Source organism: Pseudophryne corroboree, chromosome 1 (assembly GCF_028390025.1).
Source record: "Pseudophryne corroboree isolate aPseCor3 chromosome 1, aPseCor3.hap2, whole genome shotgun sequence".
Classification (NCBI taxonomy): Eukaryota; Metazoa; Chordata; class Amphibia; order Anura; family Myobatrachidae; genus Pseudophryne; species Pseudophryne corroboree.
The window spans coordinates 235,119,168-235,145,792 of NC_086444.1; positions in this window are offsets into that span (position 1 = coordinate 235,119,168).

Below are 26,625 nucleotides of genomic sequence, written 5' to 3' on the forward strand. Positions count from 1 at the left end.
TTTCTGTGTAATGTCAGTCCTGTTCTGACCCTCAAATCAGGTGCACTGTGGTTAGATTGATCTCACCTCTATATACTTACATATAGGGTGATTTTCAGTCACAAATTGTGTAGTCAATAACAGATTATTACCATGTCTGTGAGCGGCAAAAGTGATGAGGAGAATTTATCAAGCACTCCTACAGCCCTAACATGCTTATCTTGTAAGTCAGGGGTAATTGATATGAATCAATTAGTCACTTATGAGGGTTTGTGTGCAAACTGTTTCGCTTTTCAGTGAAGTAAAAAACAGGAGTTGGTTCAACCACCAACAGAGCCACCATGGAATATGTTCGCAAAGACTCTATCTTCTATAGTGGACAAGTTAACTCCGGTAGCACCACCTCAAGGGTTAGGTTACACTATGAACCCATACATGCAACTCCCTTCCTATGGCTTGGTTCCAGTAGCCTCTACAAGCAACCAAGGTACAGGTAAGACTAAGACAGATACGTCTATGTGGCAGACTACACAAGATGATACATTGGATGATGATACAATAGATTTGAATACTCCGCATGATGATCAGTCGCAGAGTTTTAGTTCAGAAGATGTAGCTGAACTTATTAATGCTGTGAAGGCTGTTCTCTCATTGGAAGAGCCAGCCAAGACAGTGTTAAAAGCTAAAGCACCTCTATTTAAACGAACAAAGTCAGTGAAAGCTGAATTTCCCAGCGTCAGATGAGCTGACGGAAATGATGGATGAGTCTTGGGCGGCGCCCAGTAAAAAGTTTAAGATTCCTAAAAGATGGGATTCTTATTATCCATTTCCAGCTGTGGATTGTTCGAAAAGAGAAGTTCCTCCAAAAGTAGATGCACATGTTCTGCGACTCGTGCATAAAATCTGCTTTACCACTGTCATCTACCTCACTAAATGATGTCACTGACAGAAGGGTAGATAGTCTTTTGAAAAATATATTTTCTTTAGTAGGAGCAGTGGTAAGACCTGCTATGGCTTCGGCCTGGGTAGCAAAAGCAATGGGCGAATGGATAGAGGAACTAGAGAATGGCATCCCTTCTCCTACTAGGGAGCAACAGGATCGTTTTTGCCGTTTAAGACAATCTGCCCAGTATTTGGAAGAAGCAGCAATTGATGTAGGTACAGTTGCTTCTAAAGCTTCAGCCTTGACAGTAGTCGCTCGTAGAGCAGTTTGGCTACGTACCTGGAAGGCAGATGAAGAATCCAAGAAAGAATTGGAAGCATTGCCTTTTATCGGTAATATATTATTTGGAAAACCTTTATCGGATATCCTAGAATCAGAGGCTGAATCGAAAAAGGTCAGATTTCCGGCTACCTATAACCCTAAGTCCAAGGGTCTAAAATTTCGCTCTTTTCGTTGGCAAAGCAAAGCGAAAGCTAAAGAGGAGCCAAAACAACCCCAGTTTAAATCCAGGGGTAGGAAGCAGTGGGCTAGCAAAAAGCCAGCTTCCAAACCTGAACAGAAACCATCAGCCTGAAGAGACGGGCCTCCGCCTGGAGAATTCCAGGGTTGGGGGCCGACTCCTTCATTTTGCACACATATGGCAACGGTCAACAGCAGATGCTTGGGTGCAGAAGGTAGTATCTCAGGGGTATGGGTTCCCATTCAGGAGGCAGCCTCCTCAAAGATTTGCACCAGCCCGTCTCGTATAGAGTCGAAGGCCAATGCCCTGCAAGAAGCAATCCAAAAATGACTGCAGTCAGGTGTGATTGTCCCAGTACCTCCATCACAAAGGGGACAGGGGTTTTACTCCAATCTATTTCTAATCCAGAAGCCAAATGGGTCATATCGACCAATTCTCAATCTGAAAATGTTGAACAAATACATTTGGATCCCGAAGTTCCACATGGAGACGTTACGCTCCATAATGTTGGCTATGGAACCGGGAGATTACATGGTATCTCTGGATGTACGGGATGCTTACATACATGTGCCTATAGCACTGTCGCATCAGTGTTACCTCAGGTTTGCTATTCTCCAGGAACATTTTCAGTTCCAAGCTCTGCCTTTCGGGCTAGCAACAGCACCCAGGGTGTTTACCAAGATCATGGTGGTTATGGCAGCTTGTATGTGCAAACAGGGGATAAGAATATTCCCATACCTTGATGACCTGTTAATCCTAGCACATTCGCACTATGTACTTTTGAGCCATCTTCAAGTTTGTTCTTCAAGCCATAGTTTGTTTACAGAGACACGGGTGGCTCATAAATTGGGAAAAGTCGTCTCTGAATCCGTCACAGCGGATGGTTCATTTGGGGGCCATATTGGATTCAGACCTACAGAAAGTTCTCTTACCAGAGAAAAAGATAGTCAAGGTGCAGTTCATGGCTCTGGAAGCGTTGCACGCCCAGACAATGTCAGTCCATGCAGCAATGCGACTGTTGGGTCTGATGGTATCAACCTTCGACATGGTGGAATATGCGCAATTCCACTCCAAACCATTGCAGCACCTTATTCTGACCAAATGGAACGGAAATCATCAGACAATAAAAAAGCAGATGATAAAGTTTCCAGTAAACGTAAAAAGGTCTCTAGCATGGTGGCTACAGACAGACCATTTAAACAAGGGGAGACCCTTTTGGATAAAAGAATGGCAAGTCCTGACAACAGATGCCAGTCTTCAAGGCTGGGGTGCGGTACTCTGAAGCCTGTGGTTCCAGGGAAAATGGACCGCAAGGGAAAGTCGCCTGCCAATAAATCTGTTGGAAATAAGCCATTTACTTGGCTCTAGTTCAGGCAAAGGACAGTCTGCAAGGAAGACCAGTCCAGATTCGCTCAGACAATGCGACAGCAGTAGCATACCTCAATCATCAAGGAGGAACTCACAGCAAGAGACTGATGGAGGAAGTAACTCCCATTCTAAAATGGGCAGAACTCCATCTCCCAGCATTGTCAGCAGTATTGGTCCCGGGTGTACTAAACTGGGAAGCGGATTTTCTCAGTCGGCACACCATTCAGGAAACCGAATGGGCACTACACCCAGAAGTGTTTCAGACACTGGTGAACAGATGGGGTCTACCGGAGATAGATCTCATGGCGTCTCGTCTAAACAACAAAGTTCTGAGGTACGGATCGAGAACAAGGGACCCAGGAGCGATCCTTGTAGACACACTGTCAGTAGAATGGAGGTTTCAGCTGGCGTATCTGTTCCCTCCAATATCTCTGTTACCCAAAATAGTAAGAAAGATAAAACAAGCAAAAGGAGCAATGATTCTAATAGCTCCAGCTTGGCCAAGAAGGCATTGGTACACAGATCTGTTGAGAATGTCCGTGGAAGCACCGATACTGCTCCCTCAACATCCAGATCTGCTAATGCACGGTCCTTGTTGTCACAGTCATCTGGATCGCCTGTCTTTGACGGCGTGGCTGTTGAAACCTCTATCTTAGAGGCTAAAGGATTTTCGAAAAAAGTAATCCAAACTATGCTTAGAGCAAGAAAGCCTTCTTGGCAAGCCTATATTCATTGGTGTACTGAAAAAAGTTTGAATCCAAGATCTTTTAAGGTATCCAGGATTTTGGATTTCCTTCAAGCAGGATTGGATAAGGGTTTGAAAGTAGCTTCCTTGAGAGTTCAAGTATCAGCGTTAACTGTATGGTTTCAGTGTAAGATTGCTGATTTACAGGATGTACATACTTTCTTTCAGGGAGTTGTACACATTCAACCTCCATTTGTTCCTCCTGCAGCTCCCTGGGATTTGAATCTAGTTCTTAGATTCCTTCAGGAACCTCTGTTCGAACCACTTAAGAGAGCAGATCTTAAATGGTTGACGGCTAAAATTCTCTTTCTACTGGCAATGGCCTCAGCTAGAAGAATATCAGATTTAGGAGTGCTGTCGTGTAAGTCTCCGTTCCTAAGTTTTTTTCCAGATAAAGCAGTTCTCAGAACTAGATCTGGTTATCTTCCGAAGGTGGTTTCAAAGTTTCACCTTAATGAAGAGACTGTAGTCCCAGCTTTTCAGGTATCGGGACTTTCTGCGGGAGAAGCGTTGCTGGACGTAGAACGAGCATTAAGAGTCTACATAGGTTGTACTAGTGCCATCAGAAAAACAGATTCTCTCTTCATCCTCTACGGATTTCATAGAAGAGGATGGCCTGCTAGTAAACAGACGCTGGCAAGATGGCTCCGAATGGAAATATCAGAAGCTTATTCTCATGCAGATCTCCCTACTCCGGCTAATGTCTCTGCTCATTCTACACGTAAGGTAGGTCCTTCATGGGCAACACAAACAGGGTGCTTCAGCAGAACAGATTTGTAAGGCAGCCACATGGTCTTCCATAAACACATTCATCAGACATTATGCCTTGGATACTTTTGCCTCTCATGACGCAGACTTTGGGCGAAAGGTCCTCCTGTGGATACCTGTGGACATAAGAGAAATCACGTTATTAACGGTAAGTTCTTACCATAACGTCTATTTTGCCTTATGTTCCTCCACAACAAAAGAAAGCTCACCACTATCAGATGCAGTCCTTTCGGCAAAATAAACACAAAAAAGGCTGAGGTTATTCCTTCCTTGCTAATAAGAGGAAGAGGAAAAGGTAAAAGATCTCCGGCCGTGGCGTGTTCCCAGGAGCAGAAGTCCTCCCCGGCTTCTTCCAAATCCACCGCATGATGCTGGGACTCCTCTGCGGGAGTCCACACCGGTGGGAGCAAGTCTCAAACTCTTCAGTCAGTCCTGGGGTCGTTCGGACCTGGACCCATGGGTATTAGAAATAGTGTCACAGGGGTACAAACTAGAGTTTCAAGACATTTCCCCTCGTCGATTTTTCAAATCGGCCTTACCAGCTTCTCTTCCGGACAGGGAGGTAGTATGCGATGCGATACAAAAGTTGTGTCAAAATCAAGTCATTATCAGGGTTCCCCCGTCACAACAGGGAGAAGGCTTTTATTCAAGTCTGTTCGTGGTCCCGAAACCGGACGGCTCGGTCAGACCAATTCTGAACCTAAAATCCCTCAATTTCTACCTAAGAAAATTCAAATTCAAGATGGAATCTCTCCGAGCAGTGATCTCCAGTCTGGAGGAAGGGGATTTTATGGTGTCGGTCGACATAAAGGATGCCTACTTACACGTCCCCATATATCCTCCGCATCAGGCTTACCTGAGGTTTGCCATTCAGGATTGTCATTACCAATATCAGACATTGCCGTTTGGTCTGTCCACGGCTCCGAGGATTTTCACCAAGGTAATGGCGGAAATGATGGTTCTCCTCCGCAAGCAAGGAGTCACAATTATACCGTACTTGGACGATCTCCTGATAAAGGCGAGATCAAAGGACAAACTGGTGCAGGACATAACGCTCTCCTTGACGGTTCTGCAACAACATGGTTGGCTCCTAAACTTGACAAAGTCACAGTTAATTCTGACAAAATGGCTGTCGTTTTGGGAATGATTCTGGACACAGAATTACAGAGAATTTTTCTTCCAGTGGAAAAGGCTCTAGAAATTCAGAGTCTGGTCAAACAAATTCTGAAACCACCGAGAGTGTCAATTCTTCAATGCACTCGATTGCTGGGGAAGATGGTGGCGGCCTACGAGGCCATTCAATTTGGCAGATTCCATGCCAGAGTGTTTCAGTGGGACCTGTTGGACAAGTGGTCTGGATCCCATCTGCACATGCTCCGGAAAATAATCCTGTCCTCCAAGACCAGAATCTCACTCCTGTGGTGGCTGCACAGCTCTCACTTCCTAGAGGGACGCAGGTTCGGGATCCAGGACTGGATCCTAGTGACCACGGATGCGAGTCTCCGAGGCTGGGGTGCAGTCACACAGGGAGAAACCTTCCAGGGAAGATAGTCAAGCCAGGAAATTTGTCTACACATAAACATTCTGGAGTTAAGGGCCATTTACAACGGCCTTCTTCAAGCGGAACATCTTCTTCGCAATCTGCCCGTCCTGATCCAGTCGGACAATATAACAGCAGTAGTGCACATAAACCGCCAGGGCGGAACAAAGAGCAGAGCGGCGATGGCAGAGACCACAAAAGCTCTCCGCTGGGCGGAAAGACATACAAGCGCTCTGTCAGCGATCTTCATTCCAGGAGTGGACAACTGGGAAGCAGACTTCCTCAGCAGACACAATCTCCATCCAGGAGAGTGGGGTCTTCATCAAGAGGTCTTTGCAGAAGTGACAAGTCGTTGGGGAATTCCTCAAACAGACATGATGGCGTCTCGCCTCAACAAGAAACTTTAGAGATATTGTTCCAGGTCGAGAGACCCTCAAGTTATAGCAGTGGACGCCCTAGTGACACCATGTGTGTTTCACTTGGTGTATGTATTCCCTCCGCTTCCACTCATTCCAAAGGTGCTACGGATAATAAGAAGAACAAAGGTTCAGGCGATCCTCATTGTTCCGGATTGACCAAGGAGGGCTTGGTATCCAGATCTTCAGGAATTACTCATAGGAGATCCCTGGCCTCTTCCTCTATGAGAGGATCTGTTACAGCAGGGGTCGTGCGTATATCAAGACTTACCACGGCTACGCTTGGCGGTTGAACGCCGGATCCTAGCCCGAAAGGGTATTCCCAGTGAAGTCATTCCCACACTTCTTCAGGCTAGAAAAGGAGTGACGGCGAAACATTACCACTGTATTTGGAGAAAATATGTGTCTTGGTGTGAATCCAAGAAGGCGCCTACAGAAGAATTTCAGTTAGGACGTTTTCTCCATTTTCTGCAAGCAGGTGTGGATGCGAGCCTAAAGTTGGGCTCCATTAAAGTACAAATTTCAGCCTTATCGATTTTCTTCCAAAAACAATTGGCCTCCCTTCCAGAAGTTCAGACTTTTGTGAAAGGTGTGTTGCACATTTAACCTCCCTTTGTGCCCTCTGTGGCACCGTGGGATCTTAACGTGGTGTTGCAATTCCTTCAATCTCATTGGTTTAAACCTTTACAAAAGGTGGAGTTGAAATTCCTCACTTGGAAAGTGGTCATGCTGTTGGCCTTGGCATCCGCCAGGCGGGTGTCTGAATTGGCAGCCTTATCTCACAAGAGCCCTTATTTGATCTTCCATGAAGATAGAGCAGAATTGAGGACTCGTCAGCAGTTTCTGCCGAAAGTGGTTTCATCGTTCCACTTGAACCAGCCTATTGTGGTGCCAGTGGCTACTGACGCCTTGCTGGAATCTAAGCTTCTCGATGTAGTAAGAGCTTTGAAAATTTATGTCGCCAGAACGGCTCAGTTTAGGAAAACAGAAGCTCTGTTTGTCCTGTATGCTCACAAAAAAATTGGAGCTCCTGCTTCCAAGCAGTCTATTGCGCGCTGGATCTGCCATATGATTCAACAGGCTCATTCTACGGCTGGATTGCCGTTACCGAAATCGGTGAAGGCCCATTCTACCAGAAAGGTGGGCACATCCTGGGCGGCTGCCCGGGGGGTCTCGGCATTACAACTTTGCCGAGTGGCTACTTGGTTAGGTTCAAACACCTTTGCGAAGTTCTACAAGTTTGATACCCTGGCTGATGAGGACCTCATGTTTGGTCAATCGGTGTGCAGAGTCATCTGCACTCTCCCGCCCGTTCTAGAGCTTTGGTATAAACCCCATGGTTCTTGAAGTGTCCCCAGCATCCACTAGGACGTATGCGAAAATAGGATTTTAATACCTACCGGTAAATCCTTTCTCTTAGTCCGAAGAGGATGCTGGGCGCCCGTCCCAGTGCGTACTGTATCTGCATTTATTAATTATTAGTTATGGTTACACACAGGTTGTGTTACGTTTGTGGTCAGCCTGTTGCTGATGTTGTTCATGCCGTTGACTTGCGTTGTTAAATGCCATGTTGTACGGCGTACTTGAGGTGTGAGCTGGTATGTATCTCACCTTAGTTTAACAATAAATCCTTTTCCTCAAAATGTTCGTCTCCCTGCGCACAGTTCCTATAACTGGAGTCTGGAGGAAGGGCATAGAGGGAGGAGCCAGTTCACACCCCATTGAAAGTCTTAGAGTACCCATGTCTCCTGCGGATCCCGTCTATGCCCCATGGTTCTTGAAGTGTCCCCAGCATCCTCTACGGACTAAGAGAAAAGGATTTACCGGTAGGTATTAAAATCCTGTTTTCCTTATGTGTCAGATATGTAATGATACAAATTACCCACTGACTGGCTAGAGGTATATACTGGAACTATTTAAGAAATACCAATTTAGTTGAAGAGAACACCATTGTATTCCAACCTATTCCTGTCACCTGTCATCATAACATTGGTTCTTACCGACCTCTCCTAAAACGGTGTTGCTTGCAGCACTGAGGAGCTATGAGGAGCCATGTACACTCTGCAGCTGGAACTGCCCTGGGAGTTACTGGAGTTGCGGCTGTATCTCATTTCTGATGACTCCCAGGGATCACAGATGTGTACTTGTATATAACATGCCCGTATCACCTGCTAAGTTACGGAACATTTGTCTAAGCCCAGTTTGCTTTCTATAGCCTAGATCTGCAGTGGCCAACCAGTGGCTCTTGAGCCACACGCGGCTCTTTCTTTATTCAAATGTGGCTCCTGACACTAAATCGTGGCAGATCCAGAAACCACTGCGCTCCAGCCAGACACGCAGGGACTGGAAACTGGAGGAGCCAGATACTAGAGGTGAGACACCCACCAGCAAACAGGACACATTAGGGACTGCTGCAATGGAACAAGTTGGGGAAGGAGGGCTGTAGTGACACAAGTGGAAGCTAACTGGAGTAACACAAGAGGGTGTTGGAAGTAGTGACCCATGGGAGAGCTGGCTGGTGTGACATAGGAAGCTGGTAGCAGGAGTGACACAGTAGGGTCCTGGCAGTAGTGACACATGGGAGAGCTGGCTGGAGTGACTCAGAAGGGTGCTGGCAGGAGTGACATATGGGGAAGCTGGCTACAGTGACACAGCAGGGTGCTGGCTGGAGTGACAAGAAGGTATTGGCTGTAGTGACACATGGGAGAGCTGGCTGGAGTGACACAGGAGGGTGCTGGCAGGAGTGACATATGGGGAAGCTGGCTACAGTGACACAGCAGGGTGCTGGCTGGAGTGACCAGAAGGTATTGGCTGTAGTGACACATGGGGGAGCTGACTGGAGTGACACAGGAGGGTGCTGGAAGTAGTGACACATGGGAAAGCTGGCTAGAGTGACAAAAGAGAGTGCTGGCTGATGTGACATAGGAGGGTGCTAGCAGGAGTGACACATGGGAGACCTGGCTAGAGTGACACATGGGGGAGTTGAAGTGTATTATGTGAATCTGGATTTTCCAATTATTTTATGTGAAAGTGTCTTTTTCAATGTATTTTATGTGGATCTGGCTTTTTAAGTATTTTATATCAGGGGAGTGGTACAAGGCCACATACCATTTTTGCACGCGCCTTCGGCTCAATGTCTGCTCTTTAAAGTACCTAACAAGGTTTTTAGGCTCATTGTCTCTGATTGGTTGGACAACCCTGGCCTAGATCATGGGTTATCAACCTGCAGCCCCCCAGCTGCTGTGGAACTAGACATCCCAGCATGCCTTGTGGCAGTTTTGCTGTTAAGGCATGCTAAGACTGAGGCAGGGCATGCTGGGATGTGTAGTCCCACAGCAGCTGGAGGGCCACAGGTTGAAGACCCATGGCCTAGATATACTGGGACTGATGCAGAATTGAACGCAAGCTTGTTTTGCATGTTCCAGAGCCGAGCACACACATCGGCAGGTGATTTAGGGACTATGCAACTCACTTGCATCCCCACTTTCAGCAGAAGGGGCATAAGTGGGTGGTAATGGTATTTGCAAGCAGGCTTGTAGTCAGTAGTGCAGGCTATGCTGAGTAGTGCACACACAGAGATGTGCCTGTTTTCAGACAAATCTTGTACCCGGTGTCAGGCTGATTATGAAAGCAGGTGTGCATGTAGGGGCGATTCAGTTGCATAGATTTGTACAGCTTGGCATAGAGACAAATAGCCACATTTGATTCCGTGCACACAAGATGAGTGTAACTGCTGTTGCCTAGTGTGCAACTCTGAATCATCCTCATTACAATTATACTTGTCTACTCTCCTGAAAGTCCAGGAGACTCTTAAAGTGTTCCGGAAGAGCATGGCACCCTCTGTCATCCCACACTCTTCCTTACTGAAATGATGAATTACAACATTATGCCGTGGAGCCACCATGATCAGACAGTCTCTCCACTCCACGACTGCTTTTGCCGCTTGATTCTCCCCTGGGGGGAAATAAAAGAAGAGGCAAGTACACTTATAAGCATTATTTACAATGTCACTGAAAATAGTTTTCTGTTTAGTCTAGGAAGACATGATGGACTACAAGCCCCAAACTTGTACGTATGTTACTGCACTTTGTTACAATATCCTTTGTTTATAAGTTAATTACTTCTATTCATTATAGTAGATTATAAAACCAGAGCCCAACAATGGATAGTGATGCCTGGATTTACTGTACAATATAACAGGTATTATACAGTTCACAAAAAGAGATGGATGAGCTTTATGTAGCTAGCACAGCCCTATCCTGGCAGCTATATATGAAATACAGTATAACAGGCTGTATAGATATTTAAATGTGCAGATCATTCTGTATGTTAAACTCTGTCTCTCCATACATGAATCACAATGTAGAATATTAGGAACATAAACACTATTTCCCTATTATAATATAGAATTCATGGAAGCATATGCCCCACACTGTTATGAGAATCACAATAATTAACCTTATTGTAGTTGACATGAGAAATGTGAAAAAAAAGTCAGGGAAATAATTACTGTAATCTGAAAGGACTGTAGGGGCTTTCCACTTGGCAGAATGATGGATCAATGAAACATGGAACAATGCCGAAATTATAGGATATTGTATCTTGTGCCTGCAAGACTATTAATCATGGCGGTAAAGTAGCATGAACCTCAGAAAATGCTTGATCTAAATATTCCCAATGAAATCAAGCACGGTGGGGTACCTACAGACAAGCTGATAAGCCTCTATGTCAAATTTGCTCTCAGTAGTTAGGTTTTGTCCTTTAATCCATGCATACAACTGTATGAGGTTTTAAACAGGAAGGTGGGGATCCACTCCCCCGCCATCCCCTTTAAAAGCCTCCCACACACTAGTGCTGCCTGTAAATTGCCACAGCATCATTGCAATAACACTATATGGAATACGTTAGATTGCTATTTTAATTTAACAGGCAACTAAACCGTATGAAAGGTACTGCACCATCTTGTAAAATTGTCAAACAACGTAATAGTTTAAAAAATGTAAAGGAACTAGAGATAGTGGAAATAAGATTTAGAGTGTGCAGAATCTATGCTTGCATCGTACCCTGTCTGTCACTCAGAACAAAAGCCTACTGTACTTAGGAACCTTTGAACCTATTTTGGCTGATGCACACAGCACATTCATGCATAATACAATTTATGCCAACTAGAATTGGTCGAAAGTACTCCTTGGTCAAAATACAAATAAACCAATCTCTAAACTTTTTTAACTCACAAATTAAACACAGATGATAATTATTTAGGTATTCACTCCTTTTGCTAAGGTACTGTGGGCCTAATTCAGACCTGATCGCAGCAGCAAAATTGTTCTCTAATGGACAAAACCGGGGGAAGGGGGGGGGGGGGGGGTAAATACTGGATGCTTTATTTTTACTCTGCAATTTATATTTCAGTTTAAACACACCCCACCCAAATCTAACACTCTCTGTGCATGTTATAGTTTCCTCACCTGCAGTGCACATGGTTTTGCCCATTAGAAAACAATTTTGCTGCTGCAAAAGGTCTGAATTAGGCCATGTTTACCTAAATAGTCGCTGGTGCAGTCAATTTATTCCGATTTCACAAAGGTAAATACACTTCACAGTAAGTACTTGTCTGTTAGTGGTCCCATGGTTCCTTAGTGCACTTCTAATCAAAATATTACCATTCCATATAAGGAATATTCAAAGCAAGTCCAAAATATACGTAGTTATGGTATACTTACCGTCGATAACTCTATTTCTCCTAAGTCCACAGTATCCACAGGATAAAATTGGGATATGAGCATCAGCAGATTGGCACCAATGATCAAAGCTTTCGGCCTCCCAGAATGCAATGGGCCAGTCCCCTATATCCCCGCCTCCTGGCTTAGGCAATTCAGTTGTTTTCCAAAGCTTAAGGCAGGAGCATCATAGAGAGCCCTAATCAGGCGAGAAGAACACACATGCACACCCTTCCGTACAAGAAGTAAGAGGTTAGTAGGTGAAAGGATCCTCAAATCAGGTGCATCAGGGTGGGATCCCTGTGGATACTGTGGACTTAGGAGAAATAGAGTTATCGACGGTAAGTCTACCATAACTACGTATTTCTCCTGCAGGGTCCACAGGTTACCCACAGGGTAAACATTGGGATGTCCCTAAGCAAATTTAGTGGTGGGAACGCTCCTGATTGGACAGGAAAATCCTTCGCCTGAATTCAGCGTCCTGAGAGGCAAAGACATAATGTCTAATGCATGGGTTAATGGAAGACCATGTGGCTGCCTTACATATCTGTTCATTTGAAGCACCACGTTGTGCTGTCCATGATGGACCTACCTTACGAGTAGAGTGAGCAAAGACATTAGCTGGAATAGGGAGATCAGCTTGAGAATATGCTTCTGATATCGTCATCCGAAGCCACCTTGCCGGGTCCAATGATGCATCTCTTACAGAAAGGTCCGGCCCTTGGAAGGCCAGGACTACAATTTCTTCATTAAGGTGGATTTCATTAAGAATTTAGACACCACTTTAGGAAGATAACCATATTTGGTTCTGAGAACCGCCTTATTTGGATAAAAAATCAGAAAAGGAGGGCGACATAATAATGCCCTTAAAACGGGAACTCTTCTAGCTGATGGAATAGCCAGTAGAAAGAGAATTTTACCTGTCAACCATTTAAGATCCACTTGCTTCAGAGGTTCAAATGGGGCAACTTGAAGCGCCTTTAGGACTAAACTTAAATCCCAAGGCATTGTAGGAGGAACAAAAGGAGGTTGGATGTGAAGCATTCCCTGGAAAAAAAGTGCAAACATTCTGTAGGTTAGCAATTTTCTTTTGGAACCATACAGTCAATGCTGACACCTGCACTTGTCCATTCCTGTCTGAAGAAATGCTAGGACTGTGGAAACTCTGAACGACCTAGGGAAAAATTTCCGGTCACTACACCATTGAATATAGGCTTGCCATATTCGGTGATACATGCAAGCTCAGGATGGTTTTGGTGCTCTGAGCATTGTTGGAATTACCTGTTGTGAAAATCTTCTTGCTTTCAGGATGGAAGTCTCAAGAGCCACGTCGTCAAAGACACTCCATCCAGGTGCTTGTAATAGCAAGGACCCTGAGACAGTAAATCTGAACATTGAGGGAGTAGGAATGGAGCATCCATTAACAGCCTCTACAGATCTATGTACCAATGTCTTCTGCGCCAAGCCAGAGCTATTAGTATCACTGCGCCCTTTCCTTGGTTTACCTTTTGCATCACCCTGGGCAACAGGGCGATCGGTGGAAACACAAAAGCCAGATGAAAGTCCCATCTTAGTGACAGGGCATCCACAAAGGTCACTTTGGGGTCCTTTGTTCTTGACCCGTATGCGGGAACTTTGTTATTCTGATGGGATGCCATGAGATCTATCTCCAGTAACCCCCACCTGTCTACCAGAGTCTGGAAGACCTCGGGGTATAAAGTCCATTCGTTTGCATGAATGGCGTGTCAACTGAGAAAATCTGCTTCCCAGTTTAGGACTCCTGGAATGAACACTGCGGACAAGGCTGGATGATGAAGTTCTGCCCACCTTAACATGCGGCTTACCTCCGTCATTGCTTTTTGGCTGCGAGTTCCTCCCTGATGATTGAGGTATGCTACTGCTGTTGCATTGTCCGAGCGAATTTGAACTGGTTTCCCGTGAAGGATGTCCTTTGCCTGAATGAGTGCCATTTATATGGCCCGAAGTTCCAATATATTTATTGGCAGGCAACTTTCTTCCTTGGTCCACTGCCCTTGGAAGCAACTTCTTCCTGACACTGCTCCCCACCCCTGAAGACTGGCATCCGTTGTCAGAACTTCCCAATCTGATATCCAAAAGTGTCTCCCTTTGTCCAGATGAGATGTCTGTAGCCACCAGGTTAATGACCTCCTTACTTCCAGAGGAAGAACCATAATCTGCATTTTTATTGTCTGATGTAGGCCTCAAGTGGAATTGAGCATACTCCACCATGTCGAATGTCAACACCATACATCCCATCACACACATTGCTGCGTGAATGGATACCCTCTGACTGTGTACCAGCTCTTGGATCCTCCACTGAATTTTGGATATTTTGGGAGTATGTACGAAGGATGTACGAAGAAAGTGATCGCATTGGCGAGCGCAACAAGATTGTGGGTGGCAACTTACAGTTTCCATGGAGTGTCCAGAAAAACGCAGGAGTGTCCAGCCGTCAGCTCCGGTCCCGATCATCCCATGGCAAGAGTAAGTCCTGGGCTGTGCAGAGACTGCATAAACTTTGGTTTGTGCAGCTCTCTGCACATCCAATCGCACCCCTGCACAGCGATTACCCCCTCCCTCTGTAGGCGGCGACTACCTGGTCGCAGCAGTGCAAAAAACGCCTGCTTGCAACCAGGTCTGAATTAGGCCCTTTGTACAGAGGTAAAATTACTCTCTGAAGACCCGAATCGAACACAGCCCCCAAATGACTAATACATTGTGATGGAACCAGGGACGACTTTGCCCAATTTATGAGCCAAACGTGTTTCTGTAAACAAGCTATTGTCTGTTGCAGATGACACTGAAGCAATTCCTGAGATTGTGCCAGGATTAATAAATCATCGAGGTATGGAAAAATCCTTATCCCCTGCTGACGGAGGCCATTAGCACCATAATTTTGGTGAACACTCTGGGAGCTGTGGCCAGTCCAAATGGTAGGGCCTGAAGCTTAAAATGTTGCTGGAGGATAGCAAACCTGAGATAGCACTGGTGGGACAGTGCTATAGGAACATGTAGGTAAACATCCTGTATATCCAGGGATACCATAAAATCCTCCTGCTCCATGGCCAAAATTATCTCCATATGAAAATGAGGTGCCAAAATGTACTTGTTCAGCACCTTGAACGACCCATTTGACTTCTGGACTAGAAACAGGTTGGAATAAAAACCTTGTCCTTGTTGCGCAGGAGAAACTGGAATTATCACTCCTAACTGAAGCAACTTCTGAACTGTTTCTTGCAAAGGGGTGGTATTCATGTGACCGGCGGTCGGGTGACCGACAGTCACATGACCTCCTCCACCATGCCGAACGCTCACTATCCCGATGGTCGGCATGCCGACCAACAGGAACTATTTCCACTCGTGGGTGTCCACGACACCCATAGAGTGGGAATAGAACCCGTGGCGACCGCAGGTCGCCACCGAGCCAGCAGCGTTGCGAGCGCAGCGAGCCCGCAAGGGGCTTGCTGCACTCGCCCCTCCCCGTCGGGATCCCGGCGTCGGTATGCTGCCGGGATCCCGGCGTCGGTAAGCTGACCGGCGGTCAGGAGACCGCCGGTCAGCCGTACTACACCCCTTGCAAAGCCCTGGCTTTCATTTCCACTGAAGATGGGCTAGTACGAAAAAACCTTTGAGGAGGTTGTTTCTTGAAGGCAAACACATAACTGTAAGATACCGCTTCTTGCACCCAGGCATCTGTGGTGGACTTCTGCCAGATGAAGAAGTCGGCAGAAGTGTGGAGGCCCACACCATCAGGCTGATGGCTTATCTTCTGGCTTGTAAGCCGGCACTCTGGTAGCCCAATGCTTTTTAGTCTTACCAGACTTGTCTGATTGAGACTGTTTGCCATACCCCTTTCCTTTTCCTTGAGTACGAAAGGGCCGAAAAGCTGGAAATCTTGGATTTGTGTTTGGAAGGAAACTTCACTTTCTTGGAGTCTGCTTCTGACTCCAAAATACTGTGTAATTCTTTACCAAAAAGAATATCTCCAGTAAAAGGTAAAGACTCCAGACCTTCTTAGATTCTGAGTCAGCTTTCCATGTACACAGCCAAACCATTCTGCGAGCTGCTACTGCTGAGACTGATGCTTGAGAAGCAATTGTACCAATATCCAAGGCTGCTCCTTCCATAAAAACAGCCGGCTGTTTAATATGTACAATATGCCAATGAAAGATCATCCTCCAATGCATCAGCCCAGGCTGCCACTGCTTTTGCCATCCAGGCTGAAGCCATGGCTGATCTTACAATTGCCCTAGACAAGGAGAAAATGTTTTTTAAAAATTTTTCCTATACGTGACATTATTTAATGCTGTTGATGGCAGAGGTAACGTAGATTTTCGCACCAATCGAATGACATGCATATCTTCTTTGGGAGCCACTTCCCTTTTTAAACAGTCCCCAGCTGGAATCGGATATTGGGAATTCCATTTCTTTGGAATTCTAAACTTCTTACTGGGTGTTACCCAAGCCACTTGCATAATTTCCTGTTCAGGAAATTCAGTCCTGACTGTTTTGGGACGTTTAAACACAGGTGGTTTAGAATTTAACAAAGGCTCTGCTGCTTCCTCTAAGGATAGAATGTCTTTCATAGGATTAATTAGCTCAGGTATGTCCACTGAGCTGGGACCTTCATCCTTGTCTCTGTATGCAGACCCGGAGTGTGATGAGTCCTCAGCCTCCGACGAGTCCCCATCTTAAACATGTATAGACTATGAAGATGTTGTTTCATGTCCATGTGATTTACTTTCCACAGGTCTTTCAGCCTGTTTTTGTTGAAAGGCTGCAGATTCCTGGAGTGGATGTGATAAACCCCAGGGGGAATATTGCATGTAAGGGTTAATAGGGTAACCTATCCTTGGTATAGGAGCTGGAATTATCTTCTCAGCTATACTGGATAATGTCTGTGCAATAGTAACCCATGGGGGGTTCAACTTGAACCTGTGCCTGCCTTGGATTATTCAGGAGGCTTTGGTAAAAGCTAAAACAGTTTGCACAGTTTGCACATAATCCATTTTGAATGAGATCCTGAGAGGTTAACCCAGCTTTGCAAGACAAACATGAAATGAGCAGTGGTGCAGCTGTGGAGAATGTATCCTCTTCCCCCTTGCCTCTTTTAGACATGATAAACAAATCACACACTTGTATAGTGTTAACTACACATTTTGTGACTATAATCACTTTAAAACTTGTTAAAGTGACATACAATCCGATCCCTCGCTGCTTTGCACCAGCATAATACACAGAAACTGACAGAATATAGTGTAGTCAGCAATCAGTCACAGGTTATACATTAGTATAATAAGCAATATAAGCACATATTCAACTACAGATATATTTCAAGTATGTAGGAGAAACATATTACTGCATTACCTTATATAGGACTTTTAAACGTACAATGGGGGTCATTCTGAGTTGATCGCTAGCTGCCGTTGTTCGCAGCACAGCGATCAGGCTAAAAATCTGCATTTCTGTGCATGCGTATGCACCGCAATGCGCAGGTGCGTTGTACGGATACAATGAGCATCGTGGGTTTGCACAGAGTCTAACGAACATTCCTGTCGCACGGCCGAACGCAGGAAGATTGACATGAAGTGGGCGTTTCTGGGTGGCAACTGACCGTTTTCAGGGAGTGTTTGGTAAAACGCAGGCGTGGCTGTACGTTCGCTGGGCGGGTGTGTGACGTCAAAAGCCGCCCCCCATCGTTACAATCAACACACACGAAGAGTAACTACAGGGCTGGTTTTGTTTTGCACAAAAAGAGTTTGCAGGCGCTCTGCTGCACAAGCGTTCGCACTTCTGCAAAGCGAAAATACACTTCCTAGTGGGTGGCGACAATGCGTTTCCACGGCTGCTAAAAACTGCTAGCGAGCAATCAACTTGGAATGACCCCCTTTATTCAGTCACACAGCTAAAGAAACAGCAGCAATAGTTTACAGACCCCGTATGCATCAGGCACTTATCCAGCTTCTCCTACCCAATGGTAGGTAGAGACTTAGGGGGACATGTACTAAGCAGTGATAAAAGTGGAGAAGTGAGCCAGTGGAGAAGTTGCCCAGAGAAACCAATCAGCTGCTCTGTATACTTTTATAGTATGCAAATTAGAAATGTTACGTCAATGCTGATTGGTTGCCATGGGCAACTTCTCCACTGGCTCACTTTTCCACTTTTATCACTGCTTAGTACATGTCACCCAGCTCAGGAGAGTGGGATACAGGGAGACTTCACCCCGCTTCCATGATCGATCAATACATTAGTGAACACTGATAGTGTACACAAACGCTCAGTGAACAGAGACGCACCAGTCACACAGCCGCCTATGCTGTGACTGGGTCCTTTTTAGATACACAGCGTCTCAGACGGAAGCGGGAAATCAGTTCATGGTGGGAAACTCAGAGGAAACTGGTCATGAACCGAAGGGAGGGGCAACCAGGCAAGCGTTTTACTCCCCACTGCTAACATCAACCCCAAGGATCGCTGCCTCGCACTAATCCCTGGAGCCTATGATCCCTGAGGCCTAGCGCTGGTGCACCCGAGGTGACAGCCGCGTCAGCTACTGTTCGGTAGTCTCCTCCCAAAAAAACAGAGCGGCTGTGTCTTGCGTCTCCCCCGCTGAGCGGAACTGACGCCTTACCTTCTCCCCATCATGCTCCGGCCACAACCTGGTAACATCCGCTGGACTTGCTAGTACATCCAACACAGATGTCCGCCGAAACAGCACTGTACACGTGGGTAAGTGTTGTCGCATCCCGGCGGAGAGTTGTTGGAGGGACTCTTTTTCTAAGGTGCGTGTAAGACGCTTTTTAGAAAACTTGCTAAAAAACATAAGACTATAAAAATAAATTAAATAACAAGCCTAGGGCTGCCAAAATCAGCAGCTCAAAGATCGTGGTCCGGATCCTGCCACACCAACAAAAAAACTGGATTGCCTGAGCCAGGAGATGGGGATATAGGGGACTGGCCCGTTGCATTCTGGGAGGCCGAAAGCTTTGAACGTTGGTGCCAATCCGCTGACGCTCATATCCCAATGTTTATCCTGTGGATAACCTGTGGACCCTGCAGGAGAAGTAAAAGGGTTATTGAAAGCAACACTGGGAAACTATGAATTTATGTGGAATCTGGCCAATATGGTGACTTTGAGCATGATGCAGAGATGTACGCTAACCCCAGTTTTTCCAAAGCTGTTCGATAATTGGTGGTCTGCGCGTTCACAATGAGGGTTTGTTCGCAAAGTGAATGACAGGGAGCGATAGGGGGAGGTAACGAGGATTGGCAGCAAAAACGCAGCTGTGTCATGACTATTTTGGGGAGGGGGGGATGTTTGAATTTGTGGCTGCCATGGCTTCAGCATCTTACTTTCTGCGGCCATACTGGGCAACTACTGGGCTGCTCATTACTTTGACAATCGACTGATCTGCAACTGACGCTGTAGCTTTGTTTACAGCCGCTGGGATTTGCAAAGCCACTGTCTCAATACACAAACAGGTGGCTGCAATATTTGCTAAATTTCTCTTTCGTCCTAGAGGATACTGGGGTCCATTTAGTACCATGGGGTACAGACGTGTCCACTAGGAGCCATGGGCACTTTAAGAATTTGATAGTGTGGGCTGGCTCCTCCCTCTATGCCCCTCCTACCAGACTCAGTTTAGAAAATGTGCCCGGAGGAGCCGGTCACGCTGAAGGAAGCTCCTGTCCTGAAGAGTTTTCTGCATTTATTTTATTTGTTTGTTATTTTCAGGCAGGGCTGGTTGTCACCAGCCTGCATGCTTTGTGGGATTTAAGGGGGAAGGGGGCTTCTACACGGGGTGAAATGCGTCTCCATACCCTCATGCCGCCATAATGGTCAGTACACAGTACCCATACTGGCACAACAGCCTTAAAACGGTTCTCTCCATTTTAAGCACCAGATTCCTCAGCCAGTATAAAAAAGCGGGAAGACCGCACGCCATTGAAGGGGCGGGGCTTCACTATGAGAGGATCCAGCAGCTCACCAGTGCCATTTTCCCTCTGCAGTGGACACAGACGCTGACAGGACAGGGACGCGCAGCTCCTCCAGTGTGACTCTAGATTACCTCAGTGGTACCAGGGGGTCATAGCAAGGGAGGAGCGACTATTAGTGTACTAAGTCCCCTATCAGGGTACTTAGTCTGCGATCCGGCTAAGCTTGGCATTAGTGATAAGGGCACGGTGGGGGCTGGCTCCACACAACTCTGTGTATCCCTGAAGGGCTCTTTGTGGGTTAATTGTGCTTAACCTTTCGTGTGTGTGTGTGTGTGCACATTTACATTGTCAGGCAAAGAGTGTGTCTCTTGTACCGCAGAGTGTTCCTCTTCACCAGGGGGCTCACTACTGGGTACTCAGTGTTCACAGACTAGCGGGGCTGAACCGGAATGGGTTAATTCTCTTAAGGGAATGATCTCAACTCTTTTTACAAAACTGTCCCGCAGTGAGAAAGAGACGCAATACTTAAAACAGACTGTGGATGAGTTTATGAACAGAGACTCAGTCCACAAAACAGTGTCTCAGTCCCCTCCCATTTGTCCGCAAAAGCGATCTCTGGTCCATATCCTGCAGTCTGACTCTGATGCTGACAGGTCAGACATGGAACAGGGGGAGGTGGACTCAGAGGGGGGAGGATACAGCTCTGCCACAGGGAATAGAGGCTCTTATAGAGGATATCAGAGATGTTCTGCATATTCCTGATAAGGTGTCAGAGGAGTGTGAGGAATCTTATTTTAATGTAAAAAAGAAGTCTACTTTTCCTGTGTCAAAGGAATTGAATACCCTCTTTGTAGAACCATGGGTTAATCCTGATAAGAATTTTCAGATCCCTAAAAGGTTACTCTCATCTTTCCCTTTTCCTCTGGAGGATAGGAAAAAAATGGGAAAATCCACCGATAGTGGACGCATCAGTCTCTAGGCTGTCACGTAAAATTGTATTGCCTGTTCCTGGTGCAGCCTCCCTGAAAGACACAGCTGATCGTAAAATTGAGACTACACTCAAATCATTGTACACAGCTGCTGGGGTGACCCAAAGACCCACTATTCCATGTGCGTGGATCAATAAAGCCATTGCTAAATGGTCGGGTAACCTAATTGAGGGGTTCGATTCCTTATCTAGGGGAGATGTTATCTTACTCCTGCAGCATATACAGGACTCTGCAAACTTTATGGTGGAAGCCATAAAGGAAATAAGCGTGCTTAAAGCACGCACCACCGCTATGACAGTGTCAGCACGCAAGGGCTTGTGGCTACGCCAATAGACTGCTGACGCAGACTCCAGGAAAGGCGTGGAAGGCCTACCATTCACAGGAGAGGCGTTGTTTGCAGATGAATTAGACAAAGGGATCTCCACAGCTACTGCGGGTAAGTCTACGTATCTTTCTTCCGCAGCCCCCCCTACCAAATACACTTATTCAGCTTCTGAGGTACAGTCCTTTCGGACAGCCAAGTTCAAGGCCAAATCCAGAGGTGCTTCTACGTCCTCCAGCGGTGCAAGAGGTAAACCATGCAAACCAGCAACAGCAGGTGCTCTGAAACAGAGCTCAGACTCGGCTTCCTCAAAGACTTCAGCATGACGGCGGACCGCAATGCCTGGAAGGCTGTCAGGTGGGAGCCCGACTACAATTCGGGTCAGATCTGGTCAAATTCGTGCCAGGATCCCTGGTTCATAGATCTTATTTCCCAGGGCTACAGACTGGAGTTCCAAAAGCTCCCACCTCACAGATTCTTCAAATCAGGCTTGCCAGTTTCACAAGAGACAAGTATAACTTTACAGCATGCCATCCAAAAACTAGTACAGACTCAGGTCATCATTCCAGTTCCACCTCATCTACTAAACAAGGGGTACTATTCCTACTTGTTCATAGTACCAAAGCCGGACGGTTCGGTAAGACCAATTCTGAACCTCAAGTCTTTGAACCTGTACTTACGAGTGTTCAAATTCAAGATGGAGTCTCTGAGAGTGGTGATCTCAGGTCTGGAGGAGGGGGAATTCCTAGTGTCTCTGGATACTACGGATGCATACCTTCATATTCCGATCGGGCCGCCTCATCAGGCTTATCTCAGGTTTGCACTGCAGGACTGTCACTACCAGTTCCAGGCCCTGCCACTTGTTCTCTCCACAGCACCGAGGGTGTTCACCAAGGTGATGGCAGAGATGATGTTTCTATTCCGCAAGCAGGGAGTGAACATAATTCCGTATCTGGACGATCTCCTGATAAAAGCGCCGTCCAGGGAAAGGTTGCTGGACAGCATTGCTCTCTCAACCAAACTCCTCCAGGATCATGGGTTGATTCTGAACCTTCCGAAATCTCACCTAGAGCCAACACGGAGGATCCCATTCCTGGGAATGATACTGGACATGGAGTCCATTGGAAAAGGCATTGGTAATCCAGTCGATGGTTCGGGATGTCCTGAAGCCAACCCGGGTGTCGGTGCATCTGTGCATTCACCTTCTGGGGGAAATGGTGTCCTCTTATGAGGCACTTCAATACGGAAGTTTTCACGCAAGACCCTTCCAGCTAGTTCTGTTGGACAAATAGTCAGGATCGCATCTTTACATGCACCAGAGGATCCATCTGTCGCCAAAGGCCAGGATCTTCCTTCTGTTGTGACTACAGTCTTCTCACCTCATCGCGGGACGGAGGATTGGAATTCAGAACTGGATTCTGTTAACCACAGACGCAAGCCTCAAAGGTTGGGGAGCAGTCACTCAGGGGGTGCAGTTTCAGGGAAGATGGTCAAGTCCAATCAACATTCTGGAACTCAGGGCCATATACAATGCCCTTCTGCAGGCCTCACATCTTCTTCAAGATCGGGCAATTCAGGTCCAGTCGGACAATGTGACGGCAGTAACGTACATAAACCGACAGGGTGGAACGAAAAGCACAGCAGCAATGTCAGAGGTGTCAAGAATTCTCCTCTGGGCAGAAAGAAATGCTGTGGCGTTGTCAGCGGTCTTCATTCCGGGAGTAGACAACTGGGAAGCAGACTTCCTCAGCAGACACGACCTACACCCGGGGGAGTGGGGCCTTCACCCGGTAGTGTTCAGGTGCGTGACAAGTCGATGGGGATACCCACAGATCGACATGATGGCCTCTCGTCTCAACAAGAAGCTCAGGCGTTATTGTTCCAGGTCGAGAGACCCACAGGCGGTGGCGATAGACACCCTGACAACTCCATGGGTCTATTGGATGGTGTACGTGTTTCCTCCACTTCCTCTGATCCCAAGAATTCTAAAACGAATAAAAAGGGGAAATGTTCAAGCAATACTCATTGCTCCGGACTGGCCAAGAAGTGCCTGGTACGCGGACCTTCTGGAGATGCTCCTCGAAGATCCGTGGCCTCTACTTCTTCACAAAGATCTTCTGCAACAGGGCCAGTTTGTCTATCAGGACTTACCGTGGCTACGTTTGACTGAGGTCCAGACGATCTTGAAAGGTGTTCTGCACATCCAACCTCCCTTTGTGCCTCCCACGGCACCTTGGGATCTCAATGTGGTGCTGCAGTTCCTCCAATCAGACTGGTTTGAACCGTTACAGGAGGTGGGCGTAAAATATCTTATGTGGAAGACCGTCACACTGTTGGCCTTGGCTTCAGCAAGACGTATGTCGGAGCTGGGGGCTTTGTCTCACAAAAGTCCCTATTTAATTTTCCATGAGGACAGAGCTGAACTCTTCAGCAATTTCTTCCTAAAGTGGTGTCTGCATTTCACATCAACCGACCTATTGTAGTTCCGGTTGTCACCGACACCTCTGCTACTTCAAAGTCTTTGGATGTTGTGAGGGCTTTGAAGGTATATGTGAACAGAACAGTTCGTCACAGAAAAACGGACTCGCTGTTTGTTCTTTATGATCCCAATAAGATTGGGTGTCCTGCTTCAAAGTATACAATTGAACGCTGGATCAGACTAAAGGGGGGTACTCATGGAGCGATCACTGCTTAAAATCTAAACATTCTGACTAGATTGCTTAGATTTTAAGCAGCGATCACTCTGTGTGTACCCCTCAAAGCGATGCGCAGCCCGCACATCGCTATTGCTGGTGCTAGATTGGCCTGCATGCAGGCCAATCTAGCAGGTCGCTCACTTCACCCGCTGGGTGAAATGGGCGCCCCCCCCGCTCCACCCGCACGCTCAGCACACATCGCGCTGTGCTGAGCGAGGGGAGAGATGTGTGCTGAGCGGTTCACTCAGCACACATCTCTTCCTAGATCTGCCCGTGAATACGGGCTTTTACTATTCAGCATGCTTATTCCATGGCAAGTTTGCAGTGTCCAAAATCTGTACAGGCCCATTCTACTAGGTCGGTGGGTTCTTCCTGGGTGGCTGCCGGGGTGTCTCGGCTTTACAGCTCTGCCGAGCAGCTACTTGGTCAGGTTCAAACATGTTTGTTAAGTTCTACAAGTTCGAGACTTTGGCCTCTGAGGACCTTCAGTTTAGTCAATCAGTTCTGCAGGAACCTCAGCACTCTCCCACCCGGTGCTTCATTCTGGTTATATTCCTCAGATGAAAGAATGAGGATTTGTGGCTGACACCTGATGTTTAAATGTCAGGCCACTATCCAGGACAAAACCAAGATTCCGCACATGCTTCCCATGCACGAGTTCAGGATTTTGCCCGTGCTGCACCCCTTCATTGGAATGCGCTCCCCCGCTCCATTAGACTCTCCCCGACCTTGCAAAGCTTCAAACGGGCATTGAAAACCCACCTATTCATCAAAGCGTACCCCTCCAATGCATAACCTAGTCCTTAGGCTGCTCCTCCATCCCCCTGCCCCATGCCTTGGACATCTCTGCTTTGCTTGCATACCACCATCAGGCTTACCTGCTTGCACCTCATGTCATCTGTCTGTTGCCCCTCCCCACTAGATTGTTAGCTCTTCAGAGCAGGGCCCTCTTTCCTCTTGTCTAAACCCTCTTCTTGACACATTTCACTCAGCGACCATCTTTACCTGCTTTCTCTCCTGCTGGTAAAGGCTCATCTCTATCTATGGCCGCTAGCCCCAAGTAGTACAATGATTACTCCTTCGCTACTTACATCTAAGCTGTATTATGTTTTGAGAATTGTGTTGCTCTTTGTTACCTGCACTCCATTTTTGTTATTTATTTACTGTTATGCTAAGTTTTGTCTCCCTGTACTGTCCTTTGTACGGCGCTGCGAAACACTTGTGGCGCCCTATAAATAAAATGTAATAATAATAATAATAATGTTCAGTGTTTTGTATTTCTGAACCCCCAAGCGTAAGCCCAGATGATAATGATGACTGTTGCTCTTTGCTGCCGATGTTAGTGGGCGGTGCAACTAAATGTTACCTGCAACTCCATATAGCTGCTTTAGTCCAGTTGTGTTTACACGCATGCCATGTATGCTACATCATATCAGGCCCATTATCTCCCAATTTTCTTTTTCGATGTCAGAACAAGGTGTAAAACGGACTGCAGCACATGTTGAAGCACAGAAGCTTTGTCACAAATGCTTGCATAAAATTTAGTGATGAGCGGACTGTGGCATAATACCAAAAGATCCACAGGTGGAGATAATTATTTCAAATGTGACACTGAGGAGATCTATAGAGCATGCACTGTCAGGGGTCCCTGCGGGCAGGGGTTGGGAAACACGACCTGTGGAATAATTTGAACATTGGTGTTTACAATTGCAGTGTGCAGAGCAGAGCTAATAAATGCTAAAGGTGCATACACATTTTTACCCTCCTGAGCGATATCGTTTACAATATCGCCCAGTGTGTATGTTGCAAGCAATGCCCGATGCGCACTCCCGGGGGTCGTTACCGAGCCCCAAAGTCATCTGCGCATGCAGTTCAATCTGATGATATCATCAGATGCTGCATGTTCAGGCTGGCTGCGGCATGATGTCACTGTGCGATATTGCTAGTGTATGCACACTGTTGGCGCCCCAGCCCAGCAGGGGAAACACTATACGATATTGCTGATGGAGCGAATTGTCTAGTGTGTATTCACGTTTACACAAGTAGACCTGTTGGTGGGGTTGCCTGCAATCTTTAAAATAATAATAATATTAACAGCAAAAGACACCTGGTCTTGCATTTTATATTATTGACATTTTAAATAATATGGTAAAAAAATCTGACAATCGGCAGCTTTACAAAAAACGTAGCACAGTAGGTGCTTATACTATTTTCTTTTATAAAACAAGTGGTGAATTATTACAGTATGTAATCAATTGTCTTTTTTATTTTTAAATTGTTAAGAAAACACTTTACATATTTTGTGTATTTCAGTGGTAAAAATTTTGAATTAAATATATTTTTATTCCCCAATAAATTAAAATGTTAAATATGGCAAAGGAGGAAAACGTTTCTAGAACTGTATGTATTTTTTTTATTTGCTAGATCACATAAATATAAAGCAACATTTTTTTAAATTAATTTTATTATTGCCATGTGCTATTTTCCTTATTGTCTTCAGTTACAAAAGTTTAGATTTGATCTTATCTACAATGTATTATTTTAAATTAAATAAGTACATACTGTATACCTTGCCCAGATTTTTTTTCTACATCAGTATTCAATTGCATGCTGTACTGCTTATGACAGCTAGATGGAGCTGTTGCATTCTCATACTTACCGAATATGCTGTATTATATTTCTGTCTACATTATGACAAATGTTTAACTATAATCCATGTTTGT